Source organism: Phoca vitulina, unplaced genomic scaffold (assembly GCF_004348235.1).
Source record: "Phoca vitulina isolate PV1807 unplaced genomic scaffold, GSC_HSeal_1.0 scaffold8, whole genome shotgun sequence".
NCBI classification, from domain to species: Eukaryota; Metazoa; Chordata; class Mammalia; order Carnivora; family Phocidae; genus Phoca; species Phoca vitulina.
Window position 1 is genome coordinate 44,524,306 of NW_022589711.1, and position 12,361 is coordinate 44,536,666.

General features: G+C 37.3%; 1 protein-coding gene across 3 annotated transcripts in view; it reads right to left on the minus strand.

The window, feature by feature from the left end:
* Positions 1 to 12,361, minus strand: part of HSPBAP1 (HSPB1 associated protein 1) — a 62,567-nt gene that overhangs the window by 26,607 nt on the left and 23,599 nt on the right. The window lies entirely within an intron of this gene.

A 12,361-nucleotide genomic window follows, 5' to 3' on the forward strand; every position in this document is an offset into this window, starting at 1 on the left:
TGTGTCTCAAATGAATAAATAAAATCTTTAAAAAAAAAAAAAAAAATTTAAAAAAATAAAAAATAAAAATAAATAAATAAATAAATCACATATTTCTGCTTAACTTCTCCTGTATTTTATAGCAGGGGCAGTTTAATTGTTTTTAAAAATTATGTGTGAAGGTAATTACCCACAGAACAGTGAAGGGGACGCAGGGTCTGGAAGGAGACCCCTACTACACCACCTCTACAGCTTTCCTGGTATGGACCACACACACCTCTCCCTGCCTTTACTCCTGCTGTTCCCTCTGCCCGACTGGTCTTCTTGCAGCTCTCCCACGCCCCAGTTCATATTTCTCTTTGAAGACCCAATGTAAATGTCACTTCTTCAAATGCTTCTATTCCCCCTTATGCAACCTCATCATTCTCTCTTGGTCTCTCCCTCCCAAAGAACTTTGACTCTTTTTGCCTCTGACCTATTCTCCTCACCACAACAAAAGCAATCTTTTTTAAAATGTTAAGACCTGTCACTCCCTTGCTTTGAACTTAGAATTAGGTCCAAATGCCCTCAGTTGTGGGCCTGTATGACCAGGCCCCTCTCACCTTTCTGACACGTTCTAACCCTCTGCATCTCATCAGCCAGGCTTCAGTCATAATGGCCTTCTTCTTCTTCCCTCTCCCCCCACCAAAAAGGCACATTTTCCCTTCTTCAAAGGCTTTGCATATGCTATTCACTCTGCTTAGAAAGCTCCTGACCCTCCTTTTACATAGCTAGCTTCTCATTTCTTAGGAATCAGCTTAAATATCATCTCCTTAGAGAAAGCTTCCCAACCTACCCTATGTAAAGTAAGTCCCTCTCCTGTTGTTCTTGATTTGGGCCCATTTTTGTTTACTTCATAACACTTAGGACAACTGGCCATTACTGGTTAGATGCATTTGTCTGTCTTCTCCATTAGAATATGAGCTCCCTGAGGAAAGGGGGCCAGGGCTGTCTGCGACTCTCTAGCCTAGCACAGTACCTGGAAAACAGGCATTTGTATAATGAATAACCACTCACATTTTATAGTCATCTTCTGTCTTTTCACTACTTACATACCTCACTAGCTCCAGCAACTGGCTGAGTCCACAGCACATACCAGAGCTTAAATCTAGTTTCCACTTTTATCTTTCCTGACCTTTGGTATTTTTTTGTTTTCTTTCTGGCTGGCACACTTATTACTCTGTTTTACTCTGGAATTTTTTTTTCTTGGGCAAATATAGATCTGGTAGGTATGGTCCTGGGATTCCTTGGTCATCCCAAGCCAGTCCCAAGTCTAAACAATTCTAACACACAGCAACTGACAACAGTCATTTGGGACAGCCTCACCTAGAACTTACCAGGCTCCCTCACAGTCTGCAATATCAGAAAAGGAACATCGCAGACCACAGTGTGCATCAGGGTTGGCCCTGGTTTCTGGAGTAAATGGAATGTGGTATCCATTCGAAAAGATGGCATATGGTTTTAGAGGTGGTCTACTTAATCACATACCTGATTTGACTACTTCATTATGTCTTCTAGTGTAGTCAATAAGCATTAACACACCAAAATATATGTTGTTTTATTTTAAATTACTTCCTTTAAAATGTTCCTTTATGTCATAGGTAAGGCATTTTTAAGCAATTTTTAAAAATTACATGTGTAGGTAACTATACCATCTACAAGTTGTATTTCAGAATCATAAAGGGAATGCAAGAGCTGAGAGAGTTGAGAATCATGACCACACCACATGTACTTGAATCAACAAATACTGACTGATAACATGGGATATGTTAATCAAGGATGGAGACTCAAAGAGCTGTAAGACATAAACATCTCTATTATCTGTATTGGAAAACTTTACAGTCTAGTTGGAGATATCAACCTGAAACAACATAAATAACAACAACAACAACAAAAATGCCACAGGCAGTTTCTATCACTATCACATGATGGTACAATAAATTAAGAGGTCAAGAATGGTTGAAATTTGGCTTTTACCCTTCTCAGTCTTGATCCCTCAACAAGGAACTAATAATGCACTAGGACTTGAGAGAGAGATCTGAACTTTGCTCCTTTCCCTTCCTCTGCTCCAGTGAGAAGTATAGCAGATTGCTAACCTATGGATTTAACCACGAAATAAAATGACCATCAATCATCTTGCCCCAGGCATCTGGCCATAGGACCTTCCCTTGGAACTGCCAGACCTATGGCTGCCTGAGAACTGCTCTTCCATTAACTTCAAAAGCCTCTTTCCCCTGCTGCACAGGCATTAGCCCTATGCATCTTAAGCAATGCACAAAGGATGATGGTGCAGAGGGCCAGAACTCATTCTTGGAACCCTCCCTTCAATGCTGCAATTTTCCCAGACCCTATACTTGTTCACGCAGACACCGTGTAATAACTATCTTTTTAAAATAAATGTTGCTTTAATTTTTCATGTCTTTCCATGAGCAGGGTGTGGCAGAAACTGCCTATCTTTCTTAATATCTCCCTTGTATTCAGGGAGATGCCCACTAAGAAATACCCATTTTCCAGCCTCCCCTGCAGTTAAGTGGAGCTAAGAGATTAAATTCTAACCATTAAAGAGAAGTTGTTAGGTGGGACCTCTGGGAAAGTTCCCTAAAAGTGAGACAGCTGGGAGTAGACTTTTGTCCTTCCCTCTCCCTTTTCAGCGATACAGTTGTGATGGCTATCGTGGAATACAAGATGGCCTTGAGGATGGAAGCCATATGCTTAGAAGGACAAAGCAGAAAGACAGTAAAACTTGGGTTCTTTGTTATGACAAAGCCTCCATTACAGCCCAGGCTAGTGCAGCTCTGAACTCTCCTTACATGAGGAAAAAAAAATCACCCGTATACATTTAGTTAGGCAACTTCTATTCAGGGTTATCTGTTACAAGCAACTAAGTTTGTTAAAAACAACAACAACAACAAGAAAAAAACAAAAACAACCATAGCCTCAAAATGGCCATCACTTAGGTTAAGGCCCTAAATCAGTAAAACAAGACTTACTACCTAACCTAACTGCATTTCACTCCCCTCCCCACCACAAGTGTAACCTTTAACCAGTCAACATGGAATTTCCTGGTTAATAGTAGGAAATTTACTAATAGACCTCTTGTACTCCCCTTAGGAGGGCAACCTTGCCTAAACAATGCATTCCTTGCTAATAAATTTCTTTCTTCTTCTTCTTTTTTAATGCCCTCTCTCTGCCTTTAAAAACTTTTCTTTTGTTTAGCTCAGTGGAGTCTTCTTCTGCTTGCGAGATGGGATGCTGCCCAATTCATGAATCGTTTAATAAATCCCAATTAGATCTTCAAATTCACTGGGTTGAATTTCATTTTTTAACAGGCCTAATTCAAACTGATTCAGGAGGTTAGTCCAAGGAACCTGTCTTTCCCCAATAATCCCATTCTGTTGGGCACTTTTTCCCAGGTTTGCAGTTGGCTAGTCCTAAACCCCATATCGGAGAAATGCATCCCTGAGGACATACTCTTATAGACACTTTGGGGTGGGAGTAGGGAGAGTCCTATGTACTTCTTTGAGTAGTTATAAATTTAGTAGGCTTCCCCAGGCTGGCCTGGAGAACTAACCACCAAGATCAGCATCATTTCTCCAGGAAAAAAAAAAATGTTCTCAGTCCAAATAATTGATATACAAGTAAAATGTGTAGATCATAAACAATGAAAATGACAAAAGACAATAAAAGAAACAGTCAAAAGGTCTAGATCATCAACTCTTTAATTAAAGAGGAAGGCTAGATTTATTATGGAAGTGCTAACATAGGGCTGTTATAATTTGGTAGTTCGTTAAATACCCTAGTGGGGAGGGGTAGTTCTAGAAGAAAATCATATCAGATTTTACCCCAGTACTTAAAGACGTTAACCAGGAATCCAGTCTTGCTTTTTTATCCTCCTCCAACCCCAGGTAATCAGCCCTGATTCCTAGTTGCTTCTCAGAATCTATCTGGGAAGTTTATTGGCAGTTTAAGGATGCCTTAAGAAAAAGAGGTGGAAATAACACATTACAGTGTTTCAGGATAAGAATAAATATAGCACAGCTTCTGTACAGAATGAGCATTATAAGCAAAATTCATTGTTCACTCATAGTTGAAAACTGGCTGACCAATGAAAATGAACTTTGTTTATAACACAAAAGTAGGGCAGGTACTTTATTCTCCTCTTTCCTTCAGGTGGCCCTGCCCTTGTGATGGTGTTCTGAACATATAACTTATAAATAATGATGGCTTTATTTCTTGTGTACATAGAGTGACCATTCTCCCAAATAAAAAATCAGGGCACAAGAGATGACAATGCATTTTTGTGCCACTTGTGAAGATACAAGTTTGGGAGATACTGCTTGAATATCAACATAATGAAATATTTAGAAACAATATTTTTCCATTGCCTAGTTTTCTTTTTAAATTAATTTTGGGCACCTGGCTCAGTCCGTTAAGCATCTGACTTCAGGTCATGATCTCTAGGTCCAGGGATCGAGTCCTACATCTGGCTCCCTGCTCAGCGGGGAGTCTGCTTCTCTCTCTCCCTCCCCCACTTGCTCTCTCTCTCTCTCTCAAATAAATAAAATCTTTTAAAAAACAAAATCAATTAATTTATTGAGAGAGCATATTTATTTATTTGAGAGAGAGAGAGAGAGAGCACACACATGCACACAAGAGCGAGGAAAGGAAAGGGGTAGAGGGAGAGACTCTCAAGCAGACTCTGCACTGAGCGTGGAGCCAGATGCAAGGCTTGATCTCACCACCCTGAGACCATGACCTGAGCCAAAACCAAGAGTCATATGCTTAACCGATTGAGCACCCAAGTGCCTCTAAATTAATTTTATTGAGATAAAATTTAAATACAATAAAATGCAGTCATTTTAGAGTATAGTTCAACAAGTTTTGACAAATGTATACACTGGTGTAACCAACACCCATGATCAAGATATAGAATAGTTCCATTACCCCAAAAAGTTCCTCTTACTCCTGTGTAGTTAATCTGCCTGCCTTTACCCTTAGCCCCAAACCAACCACCAATCTACTGTTATCACAATAATTAAATACTGGGTTCCTTTAGGTAAACATAACAGTAATGAGGATCAGTTTTGAAAATCGTTTAATTAGGGGGTGCCTGGGTGGCTCAGCCGGTTAAGCAGCTGCACTCGGCTCAGGTCATGGTCCCCGGGTCCTGGGACCAAGCCCCACGTCGGGCTCCCTGCTCCGCAGAGAGCCTGCTTCTCCCTCTGCCTCAGCCTGCTGCTCTGCCTGTCTGTACTTTCTATCTCTCTGTCAAATAAATAAAATCTTAAAAAAAAAAAAAAAGAAAACTGTTTAATTAAAAATGTCCCCAACACTTTAAATAGGAGACTTCAAAACTCAGATTGAATTAAAAAAAAAATTCAAAATGTGTACACTTCAATATTCTAGATTATGCATAATATTCTAAAACTATTACTACTGTTTAAGTGATAAAATAATATCAGGAACAATACCGAACTCTAATAGCACATTTTATACTGTTCTATCTTAAGGTTTGGTTTCTGCATTCTACTATAAAGTCCTGTGAGAAGCCAATCTTTTATTTTATTCAGGTTACCACCTCCAGTGCCTAACACAGTGAGTACAACAAATGCTCAAAAATTGCTGAGTTACTGATCTAGGTAACTAGATCTATTTTTATTATGAACCTGAGTAACTCCTAAATCTGTTTCAATTAACAAGTTAAATAATTATTCCAGGATCAAACACCATCTTAAAAATGTTGTACAAGTAACCAAATCTTCCATAATTTTAGTTTTAACCAAAGAACTAAAGAAAACTGGTAAGATGCTTATAATACAGAATAGTGGCTTTTTTTAGCTTACTATGTAAACCAATCACCAAAAAATAATCCATTCTTAAGTTGTTTTGTTCTAAAAGATGGTATATTTTGAGTTGGGGTATTCTCAGAGCCCAGATTCAGTATGAGTTAGTTGATGTAAGCTCTAGGCTCTGAGAACACCCCAACTCAAAACTATTTGTTCTTTTACCTATACAATGCTGTTTGGGTGACTCATGGCCCTGGTTAATTTGATTCTATTTGTCACATAAAAAGTCTCATTCTATTAATTCTCCATGCCTAGATAAAAAAATATAGAAAAGCTGATTACACCTAATTCCATAATGAGTTTTATTCCTGAAAAAAAAAAAAAAAAAAAAAAAAAGAAAGCACAATATTGGTCAAAACAACAAAAATGAAACTTTAAAACAATACAATTAATTATAATTACATATAAAACTTATAAAGGATAAATACTTCAATTTAAGTTTTAAATAGCCCCTTAAATGGACATTATAAATTAGCAAGTGCTTAAGGCTCTTTTTTCCTTAGGAAAACTACCTTAGGTAACATAAACAGAAAAGAGGTATTTAGCTTTCTACCCACAGCTAGGCTTGGATAAACACCCAAATTCTTACACTCCAATCTGCCTCATCAGAAAGCATCACTGGCCATCAAACTCTTTTAATCATTACTAAACCACCTGGCTCAATTTCAAGATACTCTCATAACTACGTTACAAAGTCCAAGACAGGTCAGAACTAATCTTCGATGTATTGCATTTTGTGCAATTCTGTGTCCTGGTGACTTAACATGGCTCCTGGATCACAGCAGCCAATCTGAATCACAACATAAAATGGAATCTACCTGGGACACATTCTTAGGGCAAAATCCTTTTTGCTATATGTTAATTCTAAATAGCTTCAATTATGATGATTCTTAGTGATAATTACAAAAGGTAAGACCTGTCATTCTTACCTAATGAGTGAGATAAAGAAATTTTATGTGGGACTGTCACAAATACCCTACCTTTCTTGGGAAGTAGAGAACAAAATGTTCCAAATTAAGATTTATTTAGATTAGTCAATGATATGATGGACAACTAAAAAATAATGAGACTAATTTCACTTGCCATATATGAAAGTCAGTTAAGTATCAAAATCACAACTGTTGGCCACCTCTAAGGCTATAGGATATTTTTCAATCATATCAGTGTATTTACCAGTGTATTTATCAGTATATATAAATATTATATATTTATCGGTGGATAATTTTAATTTGTGGAAGAAAAGGGTTCATAGATGGAAATTTTAGAGTTTATAAGTAAAAACTTAAAAAACTAGTAGAAGCCTGAAGAGAGCTAAGAAATTCTTACCAAGATTGACAAATGCTATGATTAACTAGAAGCCACAGAAAATTTGACAAAGGTGAAACTAGGGGTATAAATTAAAACATTCCTTGAAAGATGCTAAAAACCAAAGAACTATCAAAACAAGAAATGGTAAGAGTAGGACAAAAACTCCCTTCTGTAATCATTCAAGTATCTATTATGTATTCAGCACTATGTTAGCAATTTGGGGGAATAAAAAGTTATAAAACATAGTCCCTGTTCCCAAAGAGCTAATAGTTAGAGAAACAAGACACAGACATGTCATGCACCATTTAAATAACAATCCAAATAAAACATAGGAACGAAGGCAAGGGATGGATAGCTGTGGGTACAGTGGTTGAGAAGGCTTCATAGCCAAGACTGAACATGAGCCGGGCCCTAAGAAGTAGAATTTTAACAGACAGAAGTTGAGAAGAGCATGAGCAAAGGTCAGAAGATGAGAAGATGAGAGAGGACAGAGTGGTCCAGCATTCATCAAGGAGACAAAAGGGACATACACGTGGGGGACAGGTCACATCAGTCATGTCGGGGAGAGTTTTAAATGCTATTCTTATACAATTTTAAGTCATGAAATTTTAGTGAACATGATTAATATATTTCAATATTTAATCTGTAGCATGACCTGGAATGTATCTTCATGAGAAACTGTTTTAGAATTGATTGGAGGAGGAGTCAGAGCTGGAGGAATAAAGAGTAATATCAGAAGTGATGTTGTAAAACCAGAAGTTCTCAAGGTGGTCCGTGGACCCCTTGGGAGTCACTGGGACCCTTTTAAAGGACCTGTGAGGTTGAAATTATGTTCATAATACTATTAAGATGGTATTTGCCTATTTCACTGTGTTGACGTTTGCACTGATGGCACAAAAAACAATGGTGAATAAAACTGCTGGTGTCAAGACAGTGAACCAAAATGTACCAGGCAGCACTGTATTCTTTTGTTTTTTAAAACAGCTTTATTGAGGTATAACTGATGTATAATAAACAGCATATATTTAAAGTGTACTATTTGGTGAATTTTTACATATCTGGACATGCAAGAAACCATCACTATAATCAAGATGGCAAACATTTTGATCATGTCCAAGTTTCCCTGTGATCCTTAGTAACCCATTTCTCTCTAGCCCCTTGTTCTTGATCTTTTTTGGTCACTATAAATTTATTTGCAAGTTCTACAATTTTATATAAATGGAATCATATAGAAAGTATTCCTTTTTCATGCTAACGCTAACCAAAGGCAAACTAAACAAAGACTTCAGAACAAGGAAAAACCCAGGAGAAAGAGGATCATTTCATCATGATATAAGATTAATCGATTAAGAGGACATAATAATCCTAAATGTATATGAACCTAGTAACAGTTTCAAAATACATGACACAAAAATTGACCAACCTGAACTGAAAAAGAAACATATATACAATTATAGTTGGGAAATTTCCATACCTTTCTCTATATAATGGGCAGAACAAGTGTACAGAAAATCAGTAAGGTTACAGGAGACTTAAAACAATTGACTTGAATGACATTTATAAAACACAACAATAGGAGAATACATATTCCTTTCAAGTGTACCTGGAACATTAATCAAGAATGACTATATTCTGGGCAGTAAACAATAAATTTCAAAGGACTGAAATCATATAAAATATGTTCTCTGACCACAATGGACTGAAATTAGAAACCAACAACAGACAGATAGCTGGAAAATTCCCAAATATTTGGAAACTAAACATTATACTTCTAAATAATCCATAAGTCAAACAATACATCACAAGGGGAATTAGAAAATATTTGAACAGAATGAAAATGATTTTGGAAACTGGTATCATGAAACACATGAACTGAAAGCTTCTTAATACTTAAAGACTTCTCTGATGAGAATGGTGATATTAACAAATGTCACTTTTTTTTAATGAAGTATATGGAAATGTGTCAACATTTGGAAGATCTATATAACTCAGTAAACCAATATTTTCCAAATGGCCAATGAAAGGCATTACAAAAGAGCCATTCCATGCAAGATGGACCAATGGATTTTATTGTAAAAGTACAAAGAGTTCATTGACTATGCGTTCAGATTCTGTACTGCAACAAACCAACCTTTCAGAAACTACCTCTTGTCAAGTTTGGTGGAGTATAAAAAAAAAAATTCACAATTATCTAAAAAAGTTTCTAAAATAGTCCTATTTTTTTCAGCTGCATATGTGTGTGAGGCAACATATCCTTCATATACTTCAAACAAACCAACAAATTTTAACAGACTGAATAAGGAAGCAGATAGAATACAGCTATCTTCTATGAAGCCAGACATTAACAAGACTTGCAAAAATGTAAAACAATGCCATTCCTCTTATAACATTTAAAAAATTTTTGAATATACTTATTTTCTTTTTTTAATATTACTACCAATCTCATTATAATATAGTTATTTTCATAAAAATGTTATTATGTTCACATACAATGATTTTATTTTAAATGAATTAATAAAAATTTTAAAAATTTATCTGTTTTAATGTTTAACTACCCACCATTTTTAACAGATAGAAGAAAGCTTAAAACAGTTAAGTAGTAAGACTTGGTGAATGAATGAATTATATTGGTAAAAGGAAAACAACTTAGGTATCTATGATGTAAGACTTGGTGCTCAGAAATCTCTGAGATTAAAAAATGATATAATCGGGCGCCTGGGTGGCTCAGTTGGTTGGGCGACTGCCTTCGGCTCAGGTCATGATCCTGGAGTCCCTGGATCGAGTCCCGCATCGGGCTCCCTGCTCGTCAGGGAGTCTGCTTCTCCCTCTGACCCTCCCCCCTCTCATGTGCTCTCTCTCATTCTCTCTCTCTCAAATAAATAAATAAAATCTTTAAAAAAAAAAAAAAAAATGATATAATCATAATGAATTCTTTGTTCATAACAGATTTCCCTGTTCTAATCCAGAGGATTAATCACCATAATTGAGCTGACCAAAAACTCATTCAACTGAAAACATCAGGTTGTATAAGGGCTCAATTAGAATTCCGGCACACTACCAAAAGGCCTTTTATATCCACACTTAATGGACAGGACACATGTCTGTCCAGTGCTGTCATGCCTGGGCTGAGAAAGAATGACTGATGGAGTCAGATGGGAGATTCATGCAACGTAGAGCGAGCCCAGACTCAGCAGACATGGAAGTCCTTACCCCAGCTGTGGGGTCCCTAAAGAACTAGATGTATTCGGACCCTGTCTATGCATACACTGCAGCAGCTAAAGCTCGCAGGACAGACTGCTTGGGTTACTCTTTTCTTAGCTGTAGAATTTCAGAAAAGGTTTACTTCTTTGTGCCTCTTTTTTCTTAAAACAGGGATAATTTTTTTTTTTTTTAAAGATTTTATTTATTTATTTGACAGAGAAAGAGACAGCGAGAGAGGGAACACAAGCAGGGGGAGTGGGACAGGGAGAAGCCGGCTTCCCGCCAAGCAGGGAGCCCGATGCTGGGCTCCATCCCAGGACCCTGGGATCATGACCTGAGTCAAAGGCAGATGCTTAACCAACTGAGCCACCCAGGCGCCCCAAAACAGGGATAATTATTATATCATAGGGTTACTTGATGATTATAAATGTAAAGCACTTAGAAGAGCACCAAGTATAAGAAGTACTTGATAAATATTACTATTACACAATGTTTTACCTGAAATATGGAGTACAAAATACTAGTCTAATCTACAGGATGGGTGACAGTGCAAGAAATATAATAAAAGACTCTAAAAGTTAACGATATCTAAAAGTTCCAGGGTTAAAGATTCATAAAGTGATCACAGATAATGTTACAAGAAAAAAATTATCTCAAAATTATCATTTGAAAATGAGTAAATAGATTTGGTATAGACTTTCGATTCAGAAAGCATCTACTGAATATTTTCAAAACTGATGCATTCTTTCATGTTATGAGAAAAATATATACTCAACAATTCTGAGACAAGTGATACATTTTTCCTTTTTTTTATAAAAAGCAAAATTTAAGTAAGCATTTAAAAAAAATTTTTAAAGCTACAAAGTATTGATCATTGTGTTACATAACTATGTAAATGTCAGCATCTACACCTTGACTTGAAGTGAAAAAAAGAAAAATATAGGCTGAATGGAAAAGGAAATAGGTGATGTGGATTAAGGAGTGCACCTGTTGTGATGAGCACTGGGTGATCTATGGGATGCTGAATCACTATGTGGTACACCTGAAACTAACATTACACTGTATGTTAACTAACTGGAATTTAAATAAAAACTTAAAAAAAAAAACGTCTAAGGACTATCAGCCTATGTGAAAGGAAAATCCAGAGAGGGGGTAATGGTGACAGGTAGGAGGAGAGCACTCCAGGGGGCCGGAGAGTAGGAGCATGACAGCCTGCAGTGATGGCCAAATACTTCTCTGGACAAAGGATCAGGGGCAGGATAAAGGACTCTGGAGCCCTGACCTGATTGTGGGTAATGCAGAGTCATCCAAATGGCTTCCTGGAACTACTCCCATTCCTGCCTCATGGCTAAGACACACACAGAAACCAGAACAGGGAGTTTGCGAAATCACCCCACAAAATAAGCTGGCAGTTTGAGGCAGAAAACACTTAAAAGAGGATATGGTAGTCTGCAAACTCTGCTGTCAGTTATGTCAACACATGACAAAGAATTTCCACATTCTACCTTCTGCAAGCACTCCCATACTTCTGCAGGTCTTCTGCAATCAAACACCAGGAGCCCAGCACTCTCTGCCTCAGGCCATTAACCTGTACTAATCCCCCAGAGCAGGGAGGGATGGCGGCAGCAGTAGCCTGGAATGCCTCCAGGCTTTCGTGAACGCTTCTTCAAGTAATAATCAGGAAATAAAGTTCTATACACAATCTATGCTTCCCATACACGCCAAACCAGCCCAGGGACTGTTTAAAGGTGAACGAGAGAGTGTGTAAGAAGTTTGCTGAGTAGGAAAAGTGTGACAAGCCTGCTCATCTGAGTGAGACGACCATTACACTTCACCTAAGCAAAACTTTTAGCTTGAATGGATAAAATACTTAAGACTCACAGTGACTACTTTTGAGAGAAGATGATAGTGAAGGAATAAGGTACCAGAGAAGTTCTAATTTGTGATCTTTTCTCAAGAATAAATTATTACCAAGATTAAAAGGAATG